The 20,492-nt window shown below is 51.3% G+C and overlaps 1 protein-coding gene across 2 annotated transcripts in view; it reads right to left on the bottom strand.

Moving 5' to 3' along the window:
- The window catches only part of Ndst1 (N-deacetylase and N-sulfotransferase 1), a 60,269-nt gene extending 48,884 nt beyond the window's left edge, over positions 1-11,385 (bottom strand). The window contains exon 1 of one of the 2 annotated variants that reach the window (XM_040741759.1): positions 11,304-11,385. The gene's annotated coding sequence lies outside the window, so the exon portion shown is untranslated. Of the gene's footprint in view, positions 1-11,119; positions 11,194-11,303 lie in introns of those variants that run through there. The other variant, XM_040741758.1, reaches the window with a different exon arrangement.
- Positions 11,386-20,492: the final 9,107 nt, after the last annotated feature.

The following is a 20,492-nucleotide window of genomic DNA, read 5'->3' as shown; positions in this document are numbered from 1 at the left end:
GACGAAAGGAGACAAATGCAAAGCTGGGACCACGGGGAACACCAGCCTCTTGGCCTTACCGGCTGGCAGGCACACCAGGAGCCCCTGCCACTTAGTAACCGACGTCTCCTCAAAAACCCAGGGTGCCTGCCAGTCTCCGAAGAAGCACAGGCCCTGGACACTGAAAGGAGGGGTTGCCTGCCTCAGAGCCTGCAGCCGAAATCAATCAGGCTAAATCAATTGGTGGGAGAATAGCAGGGGTCCGATTTCAGACCTGCAGCTCGAGGAAGTCGGCTAACAACAGCTCCATGGGGGAAGGGAGCTGAAGAGACAATGGAGGGACAAAACGAGGCTGAGAATCTTGTCCTGCCTGGCCAGGCCAGGTTGTTACATAAGCCTGCCTCAGGACACAGTGTGGGAGCGCCTGGGCCGGGAGTCCCAGAATGCAGAGAAGGCTACCCTCACTGCCTACCCACTGCAACCCGACATCCTTGCCCTGCGGCCCCGGCGCCCGGTGAGCCCAGGGATGGGGGGAGACCCAGAACTGGGGCAGGCATTTAGAAGGCCAAACCACAGACCTGCAGCAGGGACAGCCATGTACCAAACTCTTTTCAAGTGACAGTTCTGTACCAGGCACTGGGGGTGTCCTCCCCATGTACATTCTGACTGAACAGATAAGCATCCCTAGATATTGCCATTCTATACACGAGGAACCTGAAACACAAGGTCACCAAGGTCATACAGATCCTAACTGGGGGAGCTAGCTTCACACCTCTGGGACCACACTTGAAACAGCAGTGTGACATAGCCCCTTCTCTCCAGCCTATAGTGCACACGGCCCTCGCTCATCGCAGAATACCTTATCGCTCTGTCAATCTGCTAAAATTGACAAGACTCTTTCTTAAACACAGTGAGGCCTGAAGAGATGGCTCAGCGCTTAAGAGCACGGGCTGCTCTTGGTCTTAAGTTCACTTTCCAGCTCCCACATGGTGGCTCAAAACCACCTATAACTGTAGTACCCTGTGATCAGATGACCTCTTCTGAGGTACAGATAGATGGAGGTACATGCAGACAAAACATCCATATACATAAAGTAAATACATCTTTGGGGTTTTTTAGTTTATTTGTTTGTTTTTTTGCAGGGTTTCTCTGTATTGTTTTGGAGGCTGTCCTGGAACTCGCTCTGTAGACCAGGCTGGCCTCGAACTTACAGAGATCCTCCTGCCTCTGCCTCCCAAGTGCTGGGATTAAAGATTTTTTTTAAAGAAACAGTATAAGGGCTAGAGAGATGCATAGAAGTTAAAAGCACTTGCTTAAGAGGACCCAGATTCCTGTGAGTTCAAGGCCAGCCTAGTCTACAAGAGCTAGTTCCAGGACAGCCTCCAAAACAATACAGAGAAACCCTGTCTTGAAAAACCAAAAAAAAAAAAAAAAAAAAAAGAGGACCCAGATTCAGGGGCTGGAGAGTTGGCTCAGTGGTTAAGAGCAGAGGCTGCTCTTCCAGAGAACCCTTGTTCAATTCCCAGCACACACCTGTCTGTAACTCCAGTTTCAGGGGACCCAACACCTTCACACAGGCATACATGCAGGCAAAACACAAATGTACATGAAATAAAAATAAATAATTAAGAAAAAAAAGAAGAGGACCCAGATTCGGTTCCTAGTACCCACATGGTGGCTCACAACTCTCCCTAATTTCAGTTCCAGGGATCTGACATCCTCTTTTGCACTCCACAAATACCAGGCATGCATATGTGCACAGACATACATGCAAGCAAAACATCCATACTCATAAAATAGGTTAATTTTTTTATTTAAAAAAAGAGAGAAAAGCAGTATATAAAAATGCCTTCAAAACTCCACATCTGAATTTAGGGGCTCACAAAACCCTGTGCTGGAGAGAACCAGTGGGCCATGACCACAGAGTACCCTATAGACACGAAACCAGGAGCAGAGGGAAGGGCTGCTCACAGCCCTCTGAGGTCTCTCATCTGTAGGCAGTGAGCCCATCACCCACACTTATGGGCACAATCGGGGCCAGGGCCTAGTCATCCCTGCAGAACTGGGAAAACAGAATGAATCAGGACACACAATGGCCTGTGACTCTGTACCCTACTGAGTGTGACTCAGAGTTCCTAGCTGCTGGGTAGGCGGTGTGCAGCTAGGCCCAGCATCTGGACATGGTGGTCTCAGCCAGTAATCCATCCAGCCTTCTGCCCACCACCTTGCTACAGACCAACTTGGCCTTCCCCAACTCCGGCAGCAATGAGTTTCCAAAGCCTCCAGCGCCCCCCACCCCCAATATCCCTTGCCATCTCCAACAAATCAAGATCTGACGGCAAGGCCATGAAGACCCCATTCTAGCCCAAGTTCTGGGCTGCCTCTGGCTGGGAGACTTCTGGCAGTCCCCCCACCTCTCAATCTGCTAGTGAGGTGGGGAGGCTCCCTAATGGAAGTCTTGCCCAGCTCCAAGGCCCTGAATCTATAAACAGGCCTGACAACTTCACAGAGCTCTGGATCTTGCCTTCGGGAAATTACATAAACATCCTTCAGAAAAACAAAAGTCAAACCTACAGACTCAACTTTTTTTTTAAAGATATCAAGAAACCTGTTTCCAGTCCAGCTTCCCCCATCCTACCGCCATTGTTCCAAATATCCTCTCAGGACCTAGAAAATACATTTGGTTTCCGTCTGGGGTTTGGGCTTCTTGGTGATCTTCCTCGTGGAAACTGCCCCACCCCTTCTTGGCAGCTGTCTCCCAGGGCACCCCCATCTCTCTTCCCAGAACTGCCCTAGGCCACCCTGAGAGGATATGGCTACACAGCCTGCCAAAGACTAGAGGGATGGGATAGTTCAAAGAAAACCTTCCCTGGGTAAGAACGACAGCGACAATTCTGGACTCCCTGGTCTGGCACCCTGTGCAGCCCGAGTGAGACCCTCTCGGCTCCTGTCTGAGCCTTAGTCCTTCAACTGTGAGATGAAAGATTGCTATGCCACCAGGAAATCCTGGGGCTTCTAGAAAGTACACTGGGGATACAGGCAGCAAAGAACAGGGTAGATGGTAGACAGACTTTGAAAGTTTATTTTATTTATGTATGCTTGAGCTATCATCGCGCATACGTGTGAGCTTGCTTGCATGCGTGTGCGCGCGTATGTGTGCGTGTGTGTACGTGCGTGTGTGTGCGCCCACGCGCGCCCGCGTTCCCTTGCACAGAGACCAGAAGCAGACTTCAGACCCCTTGGAGCTGAAGCTACAGATGTTCGCAAGGCTGCTGGGATCTGGTCCTAGTGCTCGATAATGGCCCCTAGTAAACTGATCTTACCCCTCCCACTTCACCCAACCAAAACCAAAGGGAACTCACTTTATTTCTCAAATTTAACCTCTCACCATACCTTGGGGCCTTTAGTCAGGCAGCTCATGGACAGAACAGAGAGTAACAGTGTCTGCAGTAGAGGGTCCTGCTTGGGAGCAGAGGCAGGAGGATCTCTGTGAGTTCCATTTGTCTCAATGAGCAAACAAACATTTCTGAATCTATTCCTCCTGGCTATCATGGCCTAGGTACTTCCATCTATGAAACAGAAGTGACTACAGCTCCTCCCTAATTTAGAGGGTTACTCTGGAATTGCTTCTGAGATGTCCAGCAAGCACTGATAAACTAACTGTCAATAGATGTGAGCAGCAATTATGATCATCATTAGAATTACTGAGATGCTTAAAACCACTGACTGGTGACAGCTAAGGCTTCTCAGACCCATATCCGGCCACTGAGCCATAAATATGCATGCCCACACATCCCTAACACACCATTCTCTGATGCAGGACCCACATTCTCTGACCCCAGCCCAGGTCCAACACAGCTGGCTTGTCCCTTGCACCCATTTTATTGTTTGTTTTTGAGACAGTGTCTCTCTATGTCATTCTAGTGGTCCTGGAACTCACTCTGTAGGCCAGGCTGGCTTTAACCTCACAGAGATCCTCCTGCCTCTCCCTCCTGAGGGCTGGGATTAAAGGCACTCTGCCCAGCCTCCTGGCACCCACTCTGGCCAACACAATCTCTCTCACACTCTTCCTACTCCCAAACTGTCTTCCTCAAATTGTCCTAATATTCTTTCTTATACTCACAGGGTTAAACTGTAACCCAAAGCTCTCATAAGACAGTTTCTTAGGGTATGGGGCACTCGTCCAAAATGGTAGCTCCTTTGAAACACAGTAGACAGTGGGCATAATAGTGAATACCTTTAATCACAGCACCCAGGAAGCAAAAAGGGTAGATATCTCTATAAATTCAAGGTTAGCATGGTCTACATAGTATCAGACTAGCCAGGGCTACATAATGAGGATAGTGAGATCCCCTCAAAAGAGAGGAGAGAGAGACAGACAGACAGACAGACAGACACACAGACAGACAGACAGACACACAGAGACAGAGACAGAAAGAGAGAGAGAAAGTGGAGAGAAACTAGGCTTTCCATGGATGCCCCCACACTTGTTTCCATATCTAAATATGCTGAAAACAGGGTCCAAAGAAAGAGACATTTGTTTTTCTGTTAAATGGCCTAGCCGGCACTCACTAAAGAGATAGGACAAAAAGGAACTGGGCTTTCCTGGGTTCCTCCAAGTGCTGGGATCTGAGTGAACTGAAAAGAGAAAAGAGGCCCTGACCTTCCCATGACCTAATCCAGTGGTTCTTGCGTGTCAGAGCCGCTGGGAGAGCAACTGAACAGACTGCTGGGCCTCAGCACCCGGCACCTGACTCAGTGGGTCTTACAAGCTCCCAGGTAACACAAATGCCAGTGCTCCAACTTCGAGACCGCTGGCTGAAACCTGCAGGGAAAGCACCTACTGCTTCCATTCCTATAAAAGCATGGGCCCGGATGCCACAGCTGTCAGGAGGAAGGGCACGCAGGCCGAGGGACACAATCTGAATAAAGGACTGGCTATGACAACACTCACTTCTCGCTGGCATCTGCCCGGGCAGGTAGCTAAATGGAAGCAAGGCAGAGGGTACAAACCAGAGATGTCTGCCACTGAGCAAAGCCTACAACCTCCCTCCGCCCTCCGCCACCTGGAGACCTGTCCAGACAAGCCAGCCCTTGGCCAGCCCAAGGGTGCTGAGAATCCAGACTCTCCATCGTGAAGTCAAACCTCAGGCCGGAAAGACCAGAATCCCCGCCATCTTTTAATCACATGACCTCTGGGATTTTTTTTTAAGATTTTACTCATTTTCATTTTATGTGCACGTTTGCCTGAATGTATTGTATGCCTGTACACTACTTGTGTATAGTGCCCATGAAGGCCAGAAGATGGTGTCAGAATGCCTAGGACTGGGATTATAGTTGTGAGCCATCATGGGGATGCTGGAGATTGAACCTGGGTCCTCTGGAACAAGGAGCTACTTAGGAGCCTTTCAGAATCAGTAAACACTGACTGTGATCCTGAGTCTAAGCTCCAGGGGGAGCCACTGGTCCCTCTAAACCTAGGCTGCCATAGCTGCCTAAAGGTGATATTAATTCCATTTCCACTGCTGTTTTAAGAATGAAGTGACCGGGCGTTGGTGGCGCACGCCTTTAGTCCCAGCACTCGGGAGGCAGAGGCAAGCGGATCTCTGTGAGTTCGAGGCCAGCCTGGTCTACAAAGTGAGTTCCAGGACACCCTCCAAAGCTACAGAGAAACCCTGTCTCGAAAAAACAAAAAAAAAACAAAAAACAAAAAAAAATAGAATGAAGTGAGAGCGGGCGGTGGTTGCACATTTAATCCCAGCACTCAGGAGGCAGAGGCAGGCTGATCTCTGTGAGTTCGAGGTCAGCCTGGTCTACAAATCGAGTTCCACAACAGGCTCCAAAGCTACACAGAGAAAACCTGTCTTGAAACCAATACCCTCCCCACCCCCAAAAAAAAAACAGAATGTGAGCATCTCAGTCAAGAATAACTATCAAGCTGGGCTTGGTGGTGCACATCTTTAATCTAGCTCAGGGAGGCCGAACTGAAAGCCAGCATGGTCTATTTAATGAGTTATAGGCCAGCCAGGCAACACAGTAAGGCCCTGTGTCCAAAAACAGTAACTATCACCAGACAGTGGTGGCACACGCCTTTAATCCCAGTACTCAGAGGCAGAGGCAGGCAGATCTCTGAGTTGGAGGCCAGCCTGGAGTTCCAGGACAGCCAGGGCTACACAGAAATACTGTCCAAAAAAACCCAAAAACTTAAAATGAAAAGCTGGGTGGTGGCGCATACCTCTAATCCTAGCACTCAAAAGACAGAGGCAGGTGGATCCACGTAAGTTGGAGGCCAGCCTGGTCTACAGAGTGAGTTCCAGGACAGCCAGGACTATTACACAGAAAAACCATCTCAATTCCTTCCAAAAAATAAGTGAATGAATGAACAAATAAATAAATAAATAATAACAATGCCAGTCCCGATAAGCATAAGTAACCAACCCTGACCCTGCAGAGTTAAAAGCTTCAAGGTAAGGACAACTGCAGTCCCATAAGCAGAAGTGACAGCAGGGACCTGGCCCCAGCCTGTCTGGCACCCAATCTTGCTTTCAGCCTTGACTTGATCCGTACCTCACTACCACCTTAAGTCCTCTCCTCACCTCTCCCTGCCACGCTTCATTCCTCCTTCCCTCCTGGAAGCTCCAAGGCCACAGCCCAGGTTGTGAGAGATGGGTCTTGAAAGCAGCCATAGGGCCATCTGCCCAACTCACCTGGAACACGTTTTAGACACTACTCAGTGTGGTCACCAGGGAGGAGACTGGGCCTGTTGGACTTGAGTCCCTTAGCCTGGTGACAGGAAGGAAGGCAGAAAGCAGAGGCATCAACAAAAGGAGGAAATCCTGTCCAGCTTCCCAGATACAGCTGCTGCGGGCCATGCGACTGTCCCACCACCCCAGGACTCAGTTTCCTCGCCTGCACTTCCCAGCCTGCTACTTTGAATGGCTCCTGCCTGCTGGGTACTGCACACCAACCACGCTTTCCAAAATTGAAGCTGGGGGGGGTGTTTGTTTTCACATTTAGAATGTGTGAGAGTGAGTGTGTCTGTGGCATGTGTACAAGTCAGGTGACAACTTGAAGGACTTAGTTTTGGAACTCATTATGAAGGCCAGGCTGGTCTTGAACTCACAGATATATCTGACCTTAGTGGAAGGCAAGAATCAACTCCTGCAAGCCAGGTTCTGGCTTGCTCCAGAGGTAACTGTAACTCCCATCCCAGAAGATCCAACACACATGGTGTACAGACACACATGCAGGCAGAACACTCATACACATAAACTAAAAACAAAGGTTAGAAAACATTTTTAGCCGGGCATTGGTGGTGCTCGACTTTAATCCCAATATTCGGGAGGCAGGCGGACCTCTGTGACTTTGAAGATAGCCTGGTCTACAGAGCAAGTTCCAGGACAGGCTCCAAAGCAATACAGAGAAACCCTATCTCAAAAAAGGAAGGAAGGAAGGAAGGAAGGAAGGAAGGAAGGAAGGAAGGAAGGAAGGAAGGAAGGAAGGAAGGAAGGGAAAATCAGTATTACTGGAAGAAGGCTGGCTTGGGTATCCTCAGAGCACAGGGACTTGAGAAGCTAGCTGTGCAGGCCACTGGGTATTAGAACTTCCTGAAGCACACAGGAAAGGCTATGAGCTATGAGAGCAGTGGGGTTGGAAGAAGGCTGAGCTCTACCACACTTCCGAGTTCTCAGGCAAAAAGGGAACTGAGAGGAGTCACCCAAACCTGGCCCTGTGGGTACGGAGTCCCACACCCTCACCAGACGCTCCGCTCCCTAGCAGGCACTCAGCGATGAGGTCCACCCCTTGTCCTCAGGCAGTTTCTTCCCAGGGTAGATGCCCCGGGTGTGACCTTACCGCTATCTTTGGCCTCAAAAAAACCCTACAGGCATCTGCCCCTAGGGAGCTTTCCAGACACTGGAACAGTGACTTTGCTGAGGTCCTCCCCAAACCTGGGCCAAACCCCAAGGCAACTACAAGATCCTGTAGTCCCTCTCCTGCCATCAGCGTCAGCCTGGGCCTGCCTGAGCTGACTAGGTCAGTGAGTTCTCAGGTCTCAAGCCTGTCGCTCTTGCCACCATCTTTGGCCAATACAAACCTGAGAACAGCAAGTAGGTGGCACATAAACAAATCAGTATGGTTCAAGCTCTGGCACTGTCAAGTGACTCTACCCTTCCAAGCCTAGAAACAGGGCAGGGTGGGGTGACCCGCAGCAGCTACTCTGCAGGGTAGTGTGAGAAGCCAATGGGTGTCTGTAAGGAGCCTGGCACCATGCCTGGCACACAGCACTATAACAGGCACCATCTCAACAAACCACTTACAACCTTCTGTCTTCTCGGCTACAACATAAAACCCTAGCTCAGGAGCAGGACCTGTAAATCCCCACAATGCAGTCCGGCGCCCACCGTCCTGTCTGACGGCCTGAACCCTCAGATACTTCCTCTGGGAACCCTTGCTGACATTGCCAACCAGGAAGTGCTCCCTTCCACCGTCCTTCGAGCACCATCCCTGCAGATCACCCTATCACACCCATCTCCAGCCATCCCCCTCTGATCCTTTCAGCCCTGTCTAGTCAAAATCCAGCCAGAGCGTCAACCCACTTCATGTCCCCTGCCACCCCTGGCCACAGAAATTCTCCATATGAATTTGAAAAACTACCCAACTTCCCATCTCAAGCAAAGAATGTCCTCCAAATAGTTCTGTTATTTCAAGCCATACTCAAAACAAAATTCCAACCTAGAAGAAGTCTGCGCAAGCCCCAGAGATTTCTAAGTCTGGCGTTGGTACTAAAGCACAGACACATGGGCCCAGAGCATAGGCAATGCGGGACTCTGAGGCCAGGGAAGAGAGAGCTTGGGCTGCTGAGGCCATCTCTCACATTCTCCGCTGGCACCTGAGCTTTCCTCCTGCCCTTATCTCTCAATCTGAAGACTCTCCCTTGCACACCCCAAGCAACGGGAGGCTCTCCCTGTCCATCTCTCACTGACTTCCTTCCTTTACCTGTTGACTTTCCCAGAGGCCTCTCTGCTCTGATCAGAATGACAAACGAGTCTGACCACACAACAAGGGACAGCCCCCAGTCCCCAAGGGCCCTTATCCAGGCTTCCCAGTCCTCTACTTAATCCCTGGCTTTTCAGAGCTAAGTGGGAATTCCCATTCTTGCTCCTTCAAGCTGACAGGGAAGTCAGCCTGGGAGAGCTCTCTATTCCCAGGGACCAAGGAAAATCTACAAATCCTTGGGAATCCCGCCCTCTGAGCTGGACGGCCTTGGAGCAGTTGGAGCTGTATGCACAAACCTCCCTCCCACAAGAAGCCACCACATAGCCCTTAGTCCTAGGTTTTAAGATGCCATTAATTAGCAATTTGTATTCCATCTTTTAAGTAATTACTCAAAACCCCCAATCAGAGCTTGATTGGTAATCATAACCCTCCCCACCCTACCCACACACACACTCCAAAAGATTGAGCCCAACTAGCACATGAAAAACTGGTGGGGATCTGAGCCACTGTTCAGAGTCACCAGTTGGGTCTTTCCCGAGGGGCTACAAGGTGCCTAGTACTGGGCTAGCTGGACTCTAGAACACACAAAGACAGGTATCTCTGCGACGAGTCTACTCAAAGTTCATCCTTCATACTGGCTCCAAGGATTTTTGAGGCTAGGGTATCAAGGCCTGCCTCTTAGTTGGGCAATGAGGGCCCTGGGGCTAAGACACTTGGAACATAAACCCTTGGCCTTAGGTCCCTCATCTGCCCAAGAGTTCTACTCTTGAGCCCAACCTCCTACCCCTTGCTGATCTGAAAGTGACAGGTCTAAAGGGAATTAAAAAGTCTCTGCAGGTCTCCTGGGTGCTGGGGAAGTCTGTTGACAAAGCCACCAGCTGTCCCCAGTTGGAGCCAGGGAGACAGGCTCCTCCCTGAACCACCACCCACACTGGGAGAGTGTTCCTACCAGGACCCAGCCAGCAACGGAACTTGGACCATCATGAAGCCTCTGATCACGGGCTCCAAACGACCTCCCCTCCAGCTGCCACTCTGACAAGAGCAAGGGCACAAGACCTCGCTCACCCAGCAAGTGCCAGGTATCTCACCTGGGGAAGGGAGATGGGGCAGGGAGGCAGTTCATAGGATTCAGCTGAAAATGAAACCATAAACCCAGTCATATCAAAAGGCTTAGTAGGGATCTGTAGTTGATATACAGGACAGAGAGAGCGGGCAAATCCCCAGGCCCCACGTCCTACCTCCGTGACCTTTTCCATTCAGTGCCTCAGTTTCCCCTCTAAAATGTGCCCAACAGTAACGTGGGAGAATTTTGTAAACGTTACCGTGTAAAGCAGTGAGTTAGTCCAGTGCCTGGCACACAGCAACACGCACTGAACACTTGTTGAATACAAGCATGCCAACATTTCCCCAGGTCCCACACCCTGGCTTCATCCCCACTCTGGCAGATACACCCATTTTACAGGTTAGGAAACAGAGGCTAGGAAAGGTAAAAAACCTGCTCAAGGTCACACAGCCGGGATCTGACGAACACCTAGGTCTGTCTAACCCTCAGTCCAGAGGGTGATATTGTCCCAGAATGTCCCCCCAAGCTCTTCTAGGGTCAGGAGGGAGGACCAATAGTGAGATGTAGGGTCTGTGGGGATCCTGGCACATAAAAGCCAGATGATGGATGAGTCCTCAGATTCCTGGCAGCTCCCAGACCCCTGCGTCCTACAGGCGTCCCCTCCTCATGCTGGTCAAATGCTAGAGTCCTGAGGGAGGAGGGGAGTTAGGGACCAGGCCGCTCGGGGCCCGGAGAAAACCGGTCCGGCCGCCTTCCCCATTCCCGAAGCTGGGACCCGGCCTCTAGCCCCCTCCCATGCTAGACAAAAGTTTCCCCTGTTCCGGAGCCGGGGAGGGGGAGGGGGCATTCCTCGTGGGTGACATTATCCGTGACCTACAGCTGCCGCGCTGCCCGGCCCGCACCCCGGCCCGCCCGGACCCGCGAGGCCCCCACCCCTTTGTCCTCCCACCGCCCGCCCGGCGCCCGCGCGCACCAAACTTGCGCCCGGGGCCGCTCGGGCCCCCGCGCGGCCTGCACGCCGTGCCCGGCTTCCGAGAGCTCGACCCGGGACGCCGGCCGCCCGGCCCTCCGGCCTCTTACCTGCCTCGGCCGGGGCGCCAGGGGGAAGCGGCGCGGGTGGCCGCGCGGCCGCCGGTCCCGGGCGTGCGCGAGGCGGGCTGCGGGCCGGCTTAACCCCTTGCTGGCCGCGCTGCGCCCGCGCCCCCGCCCGTGGGGAGCGCGCACAGGGCCGCCGGGCCGCCCGCCTCCCTCGGCCCGCGCCTACCTCCCCCGCCGTGGCCGTGCGCGGGGCTCGATCCGGCGGCGCGGGGCGGGCGCGCACGCTGCGGGGGCCCGGCAAGGGCCGGGGCGGGACCGGGCGCCGCGAGCCGGGCTGGATTTCTGGCTTCCACCCGGATTCTCCCTCGGCTCTCCCGGCCGATTCGGTGCTGCTCGGCGACCACGTGACGCGGGCTGCCTTTGACCCCGGTCTCGGAGCGGGTAGGGGGCGGGGGCCCGGGCCCGAGGGGTGTCAGACGCGGGACCCGCGAGGGCGGTGCGCCCCGGCCAGGGCCCGGGAGGCGATGACCCCGAGCAAACAAAGCCCTGGGGAAACCCAACAAGTTATTCGGGGTCAGAGAGGGACCCGCGCTGGGGGTCGGAGAGGCGGCGGAGGGGAGGAGGGGGGACAAAGACACGCTCTCCCCGCGACTTACGGGCCTGGAATCGCTGGCTGGGCCCGGGGGCTGCGGGTTCCGCCCCGCTGGCCTGTGACAATCCTCCAGGGCTCCTCAGACAACAGGTATCTGTCAGTGTGGCCCCTCCAGGGCAGGACTTCCCACCCACACGCCCTCGCTCTGACCGAAACACACTTGTATTCCCCCTTGCTATGAGGGTCTGACTCGACTACTGATCTCATCGTTTACTAGGATGTCAGATCCCTCAACAAGTTGTTCCCAGCTTATTCAGTCCTCTCTGTGGCATATGGCAGGTAGACTAAGAGGTATCATGGCCTTGTGCAAAAGTTTCTCCCGCCTGGCCTGTTCAGCAGTCCCACCCATCTCAAAGAGCCTGCAGGTTGGACAAGGTTCCTCCCATTAAGCAGGTGGAAACACTGAGCCTCCTGTACTGTACAGAAAGCCCTTAACAGCCGATGCTAAAATGTATTCTCAGCCCAGAGAGATCTGCCATCGGTCAGCCATCCGGTACACCTGCAAGGAGAGGAAGGTGGGGTCAGCTGGAAGGGTAGGTTCTCATAGATCACCAGGCAGTCAGAGGCCACTGCAAACACGGGGAACAACAGCCAGAGGCATCACAAGAGGCTCAGGATTGTTAACTGTAGGAACAGAACTGGGGGTGTGGGGGGGTGCAATCCAGCAGACTGGAGAGTTCAGAGAAAGCAGCTGGTGCTGGAAGGCTGGACAGGCCCATAGGAGTTCCCCAATGGGATCGGCTGTCCTTGTCGGTCAGCCTACTAGTGTCTCCCAGGGAGAGTGGGGACACTGAGTCCTAAACAGAGAAAGGCTGGTCTGGGAGCTGAGAAGCTACCCGGCTGTTGCGTCCTGTATATGCCATGTTACACCTCTGGAAGGAGTGTAGTCAAAAGGACTGAGCCTGAACTCAGGGCCACAGCCCACAGCTGCAGGCCACATATGGACACGATGTGACTTCTAAGTACATACTTCAGCCACCACCAGTTAGCCGGGGAAAACAGCATAGACCAGCAAATTCTTTTTTTAAATACTTTTTAAGATTTTACTTATTATGTATACAGAGTTCTGCCTGCATGTACACCAGCAGGTCTGAAGTGCGCACCAGGTCTCATTAAGGATGGTTGTGAGCCACCATGTGGTTGCTGGGAATTGAACTCAGGACTGGAAGAGCAGTTAATGCTCCTAACCTCTAAGCCATCTCTCCAGCCCCCTGGCCAGCAAATTCTTGGCAATCTGAGTTTCCACCCCAGACAGTGTAAAGCCCTTGAAAGATGGCCAAGCCCTGTAGAAGGCAGTTTAGAATGTCCATTCCATCAGCGTGCAGCCCTGTGAACACGATCTGTATTCTATTATTTTACTTTACTTTTTATTTTTCCACATAGGGCTGGCCTCAAACTCACAGAGATCCACCTGTCTCTGCCTCCTGAGTACTGGGATTAAAGGCGTGCGCCACCACCGCCCAGCATGATCTGTATTCCAGACACTGTGTGGTTGGGACAGAGTTGAAAAGGACAGGAGTTCCTGCTCAAGCTCGTGAGCTGAGGACGTAGCTCAATTGGTAGAGCATGCAGGGTGCCCTGGGTTCAATCCCCGGTGCTGCATAGATGGTGCATGCCGATAATTCCACAGCACTCGGGCAGTGGGAACAAGGTGTTCAAAGAGCTCAAGTGGACATGAGCCCCCACCCCTTGTTTTAGCCAGAGTGAGCCAGGAGGGAGGCAAAGGGCCAGTGCTGTATAGCCCTCAGGGTTGAAGGAGCAAGGGAGGGAGGGGCTCCAAGGAGCAGCCTCTGAGCCCAACAGCTAGGGTGGGTTTGGGAAAAGAAGGTGCACTTTCCTAGTTCAGGGGACAATCCACCAGGACCATGCGGAAGTGGTTCTGGAAAAGCTGCGGCATGGCAGAGGAAGCAGGAAGGAAAGGCTGAGTCAGTAGAAGCCGAAGGGTGTCAGGCGTTGATTCCAGGCTTCAGGAGCAGCTGGCTCCAGCCTGGCCTGAACCTAATCCTGAGGGCTGACTGGAGAGAGACGGCTCCTCATGGGAGAAGAGATGGCAGGGAGCCAGTCAGGTCAAGGGCAAGCATGTCCAAAGCAGGCTTGGAGGGCTAGCCTGTGAGTTAGGTCCCTGACAGCACTGGCAGCATTTCCTACCTCTGAGGCTTCAAAACCGCTACAGGCTGGGCCTTCCAGCTCGCTGAATGCCCTGTGAGGATCTGTGTGATGGGAGGCCCAGCCATGGTGTCGGTCTTGGAGGACCTCCATTCTTCTATTCCTCCCTCCCCTCATGACCACTCCCCAGGCCCCTTCCTGAGACCCAGGGACTCCGTTTCCTGCTTGAGACTTGCTTGCTATCCCATCATCTATCTGCCCCATCTTGGCAAGGCAGAGGCGGAACTCATCACTCCTCATCTTTCTGTGAGCTCAAGCCCCAGCATCCAGTCTCTCATCCGTGAGCCCTCCTCCCAACTCCTTTTCTCCTTCACCGGTGCGGTCTGATGCATGGCCTCCTTAGCCTGCTCCACTGTATGTAGCCCTGGCTGGCCTGGAATGTGCTCTGTAGACCAGGCTGCCCTATGTCTCCGGAATCCTGGGATCAAAGGCATGAGCTGTAAAGCCTAGCTCCAGGCTGCTGATTTCGTTACAGGAATGTACCTAGACCAGTCTTTCTGGGCTCTGCCACATCTAAACTATGTGGCCATGGTCGTCATCCTCTCAACCTATCTGTGCTATTATCTCTGCAATGTGGGCAATGATTGTGTGTGCTTCTAAGAGCTTTGTGGCAACTAAACATGTGAAGCCCTTCCTGTGGTATCTGTCAGGTGATAAGCACTATATAAATGTTAACTAAATGATGGCAATCCTTGGTTTTTGTTTGTTTGTTTTTTTTTATCTGTGCTGTCCTAGAACTCTATCTGGAGATCAGGCTGACCTTGAACTCACAGAGATCCACCTGCCTCTGCCTCCTGAGTGTTGAGTTTGATTAAAGGCGTGCGCCACATTGCCCAACCATGATAGCGACCCGTTAAGCCTCAAGGTTAAATATTATTTTCTCTTGTGCTTTGTCTAAACTCCTGACACAGCCCAAGTCTTCTGTGTACACTTAACATCCCCTTCATCACTACCCTCCTGGTGCCTACCAGTGCCCAGCTCTCCTCTCTAGTCCAAGGTCATTGGAGGTCTTTGTCTAGAACCCTGCAGAGCTCCAGTGCCCTGATAGTACTTGACTCGTGGCCTGTACTGTGTCTTCCAACAAAATACCCACCAACTAGCACTCCATTGCTATGTTCATTTAGACAGCCAGTGGGGGAAGGGGATGAGCAAGAAAGGTAAGGCCTCTGTGTAATACATAGTATCAGCCATTGCAGATACAATACAAGGAAGATACAATACAATGTCCACGTGTTGTGGTAGTCTGTGGGCGAGGGTGGGTCCTTGAAATGACATAAATGAAACAAAACTCACATGAACAACAACCAGTTAGTGAGCTGGGTTTCTTTAAAGCCAGAAGAATGGGCAGGGCGTTGGTGGCGCACGCTTTTAATCCCAGCACTTAGGAGGCAGAGGCAGGTGGATCTCTGTGAGTTCTAGGCCAGCCTGGTCTACAGAACGAGTTCCAGGACAGCCTCCAAAACAATACAGAAAAACCCTCTCTTGAAAAACCACAAAAAAAAAAAAAGCTGGAAAAATGGGTCCTGTCCAGAGTAGACACTGAGCATCCTTCTGTCTGCAAACCTCTTGTTCAGCCTTCAAAACCTAATGTCCACAGCACCTCATCCAGGAAACCTAGAGCTGCCTAGAAGTCTGTGTAGGTCTTGATCACAGTTTTAATGATTTCCAATGAAGATAGTGGGATTTGCCAAGGATAATCCAAAGTCCATGTCATTTGCTTTTTAAAAAGAAATGTAAGGTGATTTGATGAATATATTACTACATATGATTTTACGTTTGGACTGCAGTGGAGGCAGAAAATAGCCTGTGTGGGACCATGTGACCTGATCTGTGGTTTGGAGAACATGGTCACCATAATTACAGCATTGACCACATGGTGTAACAGTTCCCCCCACCCCCACCAGGGAGAGGGAGAGAGAGGGAGAGAGAGAGAGAGAGAGAGAGAGAGAGAGAGAGAGAGAGAGAGAGAGAGAGAGAGAGAGAGAGAGAGAGAGACATGGAGACAACCTGTAATGGACAGCTTATCCAGTGGAAAACAGATATAGAATGAAATGTTTTGGAAACTGAAGTTTGTTTGGAGATGGAAGACCAGTGGGAGAGAGGGAAAGAGGGAGCAGCATCAAGCAAGCAAGAAAACGTGGCTTCTGCAAATCCGTTAATTCCCCCTTTAACAGTGCCATTGTTATGCTCCAATTACACTCTGACAAAGACAAAGAAAAACATTCTCAGGGGCCAGAGGTTTCTAAGCGAATGTTATCAGCAAGTGGCTCAAGGTTCCCTGAGGACAGACCAGGTGGAGGAGCCCAGCCAATAGGCTGCAGACCGTGGAGCAACCAGAGCTGATGACTTTTTTTTTTTTAAGGCAGGGCCTCGTGTAGTCAAGGCTGACCTCAAACTAGTTGTGTGGTCTACAGTAACTTTGAACTTTTGATTCTCCTTCTTCTACCTCTTAAGTGCTAACATATAGGCCCATGTCACCACATCTGTTTTTAAGCAGCACTGAGGAACCAAATCCCCTGGAAGCCAGACTTTTATACACCCTAGGCAACCAGGCTATCAACTGAGTTAGCCTCCCAGCCCTCAGAGCTCATTTTCATTTTGTTGTACAGTGGGTGCTAGCCATGAAACACCAGGCCTCCATACGACAAGCTCGCTGTCACTAAGCCACACTCCCATTCCGGCGCCTATGTATCTGTGTTATTCCCCTTGACTCTGTTGGCATCTGAGTTTCTGACTTCTAAAGTACTCCAATTCTCCTCAAAGCGATGGAGAGGACTAGAGAGACAGCTATGCTGTTAAGAGCACTTGCTACTCTTACAGAGATCCAGAGTTCAGTTCCTGTACCCGTGGATGGTATACCCTGCCTCTTCTGGTTTCCATGGGCACTAGGCATGCACATGGTATAGGTAGATGTATGCAGACAAAACATTCATAATGTAAAATAAACTCTTTTTTTTTTTGTTTGTTTTTTTGAGACAGGGATGCATTGTGAAGTCCTGGTTGTCCTGGAACTCGCTCTGTGGATCAGGCTGGCCTCAAACTCAGAGACGGCCTGCTTCTGCTCTAGGGTGCTGGGATTAAAGGCATTTGCCACCACAGCCTGACAATTTTTTTTAAAGAAAAAGAAACAGAGAAACTAAGGTCCAGGGAGAGTAGGAATCTGTCAGAGCACCATAAAGTGGAGCCTAGACCACGCCACGCCCCCCCACAGGGTATCACCTGCCCAACATAGATTCCCCCAGGATCAAGTCTAGACACTATTACTGGGTCCTGGGGGAGGTACCATATGGGAAGAGGAGCACTGTAGACCCTGATGGGAAGTTGGCTCTGGATCCAGCAATATAGTCAGCCCTTTGTTTTAGCCTGCCTGCATCAAGGTGAGCATTCTTATCATTCCAAGACTCTCTACATGTCCACCTGTTGGGGTTGGGTGTGAGATGGAGTAAGAGCTGGGGACCAGAAAGGAGTAAGTGAGGGACATGACAGGGATGTCCACACAGAGCACTCAAGACATGCAATCACACTCAGGGCACACAGGATCAACCCTTTCCCTGTAAAGTGCCCTCCAGCTAGTGCTTATCTTACAGGACCTGAATCCAGGGTCAGCCCTCCTACCAGTCATTTGCCTTAGTTCCCGTTGTTAACTGAACATTCGTGATGGTTTCCTTCTTAGCATCACTGTGAAGATTAAGTGAGATATTAGGAAACTGCTTAGCATCTTGTCCAGCATAGCCAACCTTGTTCCTGATAGTTTTACCCAATATTGCCTGACTTCGAATACCTTCCTGGAGCTAGCAGCCGGTAGACACTAGTGAGTCCAAAGACCAGCTGGTTCCCCAGGTGAAAAAATGAGGTAATTGATGAAGAGGCCTGAAGGATCCCAACCCCTTCCTGGAATCCCAGGACCAGGCTATTGTGAGCTGCCATGTGGATGCTGGAAATTGAACCCAGGACCTCTGGAAGAACAGTCAATGCTCTTAACTGCTGAGCTATTTTAAGTTCTCTAAGTTCTCTGGTAGCCACTTTGTATGTTTGTTTTGTTTTTGAAACAAGGTCTCTCTATTTAGGCAGTCCTGGAACTTGCACTGTAGACTAAGCTTACCTTAAACTCAGAGAAATCTGCCTGCCTCTACCTCCTGGTACTTGGGATAAAAGGCATGTACTACCACCGCCCAGTAACAGCATTTTTTAAGCATAAAGAGAAATGGGTAAAATTAATGTTGTAAACATACCGTGTTTTACCGGACATACTCAAAATAGTATCAGCTTGAAATGTAATTAATATAAAGAAATTATAAATGGGATTTTAGGTTTTGTAGTCATGTTCTCTAATACTGTAGCCACTAGGCACTTGTGACTTCAGAGCACTTGGAATGTGACTAGCCATGTGATGGCACAGACCAGTAACCCAGCCCTCCAGAGGTGGAGGCCTCACAACAGTCCTAAGTCAAAGTCATCAGTGGCTAATAGGTTAAGGCCTACATGAGATACTCTTTGTTGTTGATGTCTGTTTGCTTTTTGTTTTTCAAGACAGGATTTCTCTGTGTATCCCTGGCTGTCCTGGAACTCTGTGTAGACCAGGCTGGCCTCAGACTCAGAGATCTACCTGTCTCTGCCTCCCTAGTGTTGGGATTAAAGGTGTGTACCACCACCACCAGACAAGATAATTTTTCAAAAACAGAGAGAAGGAGGAAGGGGTGGGGGAGAGAAAGAGAGAACCAATGAGCTGTTTTGAAATCTTTCCTTTATAGAAAGCTTCTACACATTGTAACACACGGGCTATCCACATTCCAAATGCTCTGAAGTCACGCAAGCCTATTGGCTACCATGTTGGAGAGGATGGTTTCAAAACCTAAAATCCCTGTGACTCACTTTCTAACATGCCAAGATGCTGGGCCTCTGAGATTATAGGCTCCATAATGCTACAACTGTGGTTCTCTTGAATTAAAATGTTTCCAGAGCCCCAGAACTGCTTGTGAAGAAGGCTTTCCTCCACATGTCTCTCATGTGGAAATAAATCCAGTTCCCTACAGAGCCAATGGGGAAGTTGGGAGCAAAGAGCCTCCCCTCAGCAGCCTGCACCATCTGCCCAGCCTGTGGGAGAGGGGGTGAGTGTGCCTCTCCACGTGGGGGACCCTGCTCCTCTGCCAACTCTGGAACTCTTCATCTCCATCCTTCTGTATAAGTCCGCAAGGGAGACCCTGGTCCTGAGTCTTTGTGAAATCCCCCTGCCTCCCTCCTTTGGTTTCTCCTGCATCAAGGCAGCATCTGGGGTCTGTTAAACCCAGATAGAATTCCCCAACAGTGAGATAGGCTTCCATTTACTCAATGCTGGGGTCTGGGGAACCGGGAAGATAGAAGTCAGGGGCCCATGCCTTGGCACTTGGAGAGTCAGAAATCTCTGAGGGTCACAGGACCCCTGTCACCTTTCACTGTGCAGATGGTGTAACAGATATAAGGGCTGAAGTGCTTTCCTAAGTTAGGCACAGGCAAAGTGTCTCGCTGTGCCCAAAGGAACATCTGCTTAGCAACAAGTCTCTTCTGCTCCCCAGCTCCTGGTCCCAATCACCACCTTCCTGTGGGGGAGGACAAGGAGAGGAGCAAGCTGGGCAAGGCTGGATATCAAGGATTCTGGGGGAGGCCACACACATTGCTGTCTGCTAGTGCCTTCTTGGCTTCGGGATGTTTCTTTGTTTGGGCTGCCAGAACAAATCTCATGGATGGAGGGGCTTGTAAAAGGCAAAAGTCGCCGGGCATTGGTGGCGCACGCCTTTAATCCCAGCACTCGGGAGGCAGAGGCAGGCGGATCTCTGTGAGTTCGAGGCCAGCCTGGTCTACCGAGCGAGTTCCAGGACAGCCTCCAAAGCCACAGAGAAACCCTGTCTCGAAAAACCAAAAAACAAAACAAAAAACAAAAAGTAAAAGGCAAAAGTCTGTCTCCCAATTTTAGAGGGTAGGAAACCTAATAGCAAGGCTCTGGCAGATTCCAAGTCAGGCAAGTCACTTCCGGCTCATAAGACTCTGCCATGCCCTTGAATGGCGGGAAAGACAAATGAGTTCCTTGGGCCTGTTTCATAAGGGCATTAACCCCTGTTGTTAGGATTCAGTCTTTGAGACCCACCCATCTCCCACAGGTGCTCCCTTTTCCTAATACCATCAGCTTGGGGGCAGGATTTCAACATAGGGATTTGGGGGCCACCCAGATGTTCAATCATAGCAGGATGCTCAGGTCAGGCCCAGAAATGCCCTGATGAGAACTGGTTCCACAGGAAGTGAGGATGTTTAAGGCTGACCTGAGCTGCAAAACCACATCGAGGCCCAAGCTGAGCAAATTAGGGAAGTTCCGCCTCAAAATAACCTTGGTGTTTTCTTTTAAGTTTTTTTTTTTGGCCCCAGTCACTGAGCCACTGCCGAGGACTCAGCTGCCTCCTCCTCGAGCCCCCTTGATTCCTGAGGCTCCATCCCCCCCTGCCCGCCTTCTTCCTCAGCCACCGTCCACCACCGTTTCCATCGAGGAAAAGGAATCATATTGTATGTCCGCTATCCAAAACCTACACTCTTTGGACCTGTTTGCTGATTCAAGTAAGGGTAATGGCC

The sequence above is a fragment of the Mesocricetus auratus genome, unplaced genomic scaffold, assembly GCF_017639785.1.
Source record: "Mesocricetus auratus isolate SY011 unplaced genomic scaffold, BCM_Maur_2.0 Super-Scaffold_6730, whole genome shotgun sequence".
Taxonomy (NCBI): domain Eukaryota; kingdom Metazoa; phylum Chordata; class Mammalia; order Rodentia; family Cricetidae; genus Mesocricetus; species Mesocricetus auratus.
The sequence above is the reverse complement of the archived record's forward strand: the minus strand, read 5'-3'. Positions and strand labels throughout refer to the sequence as shown.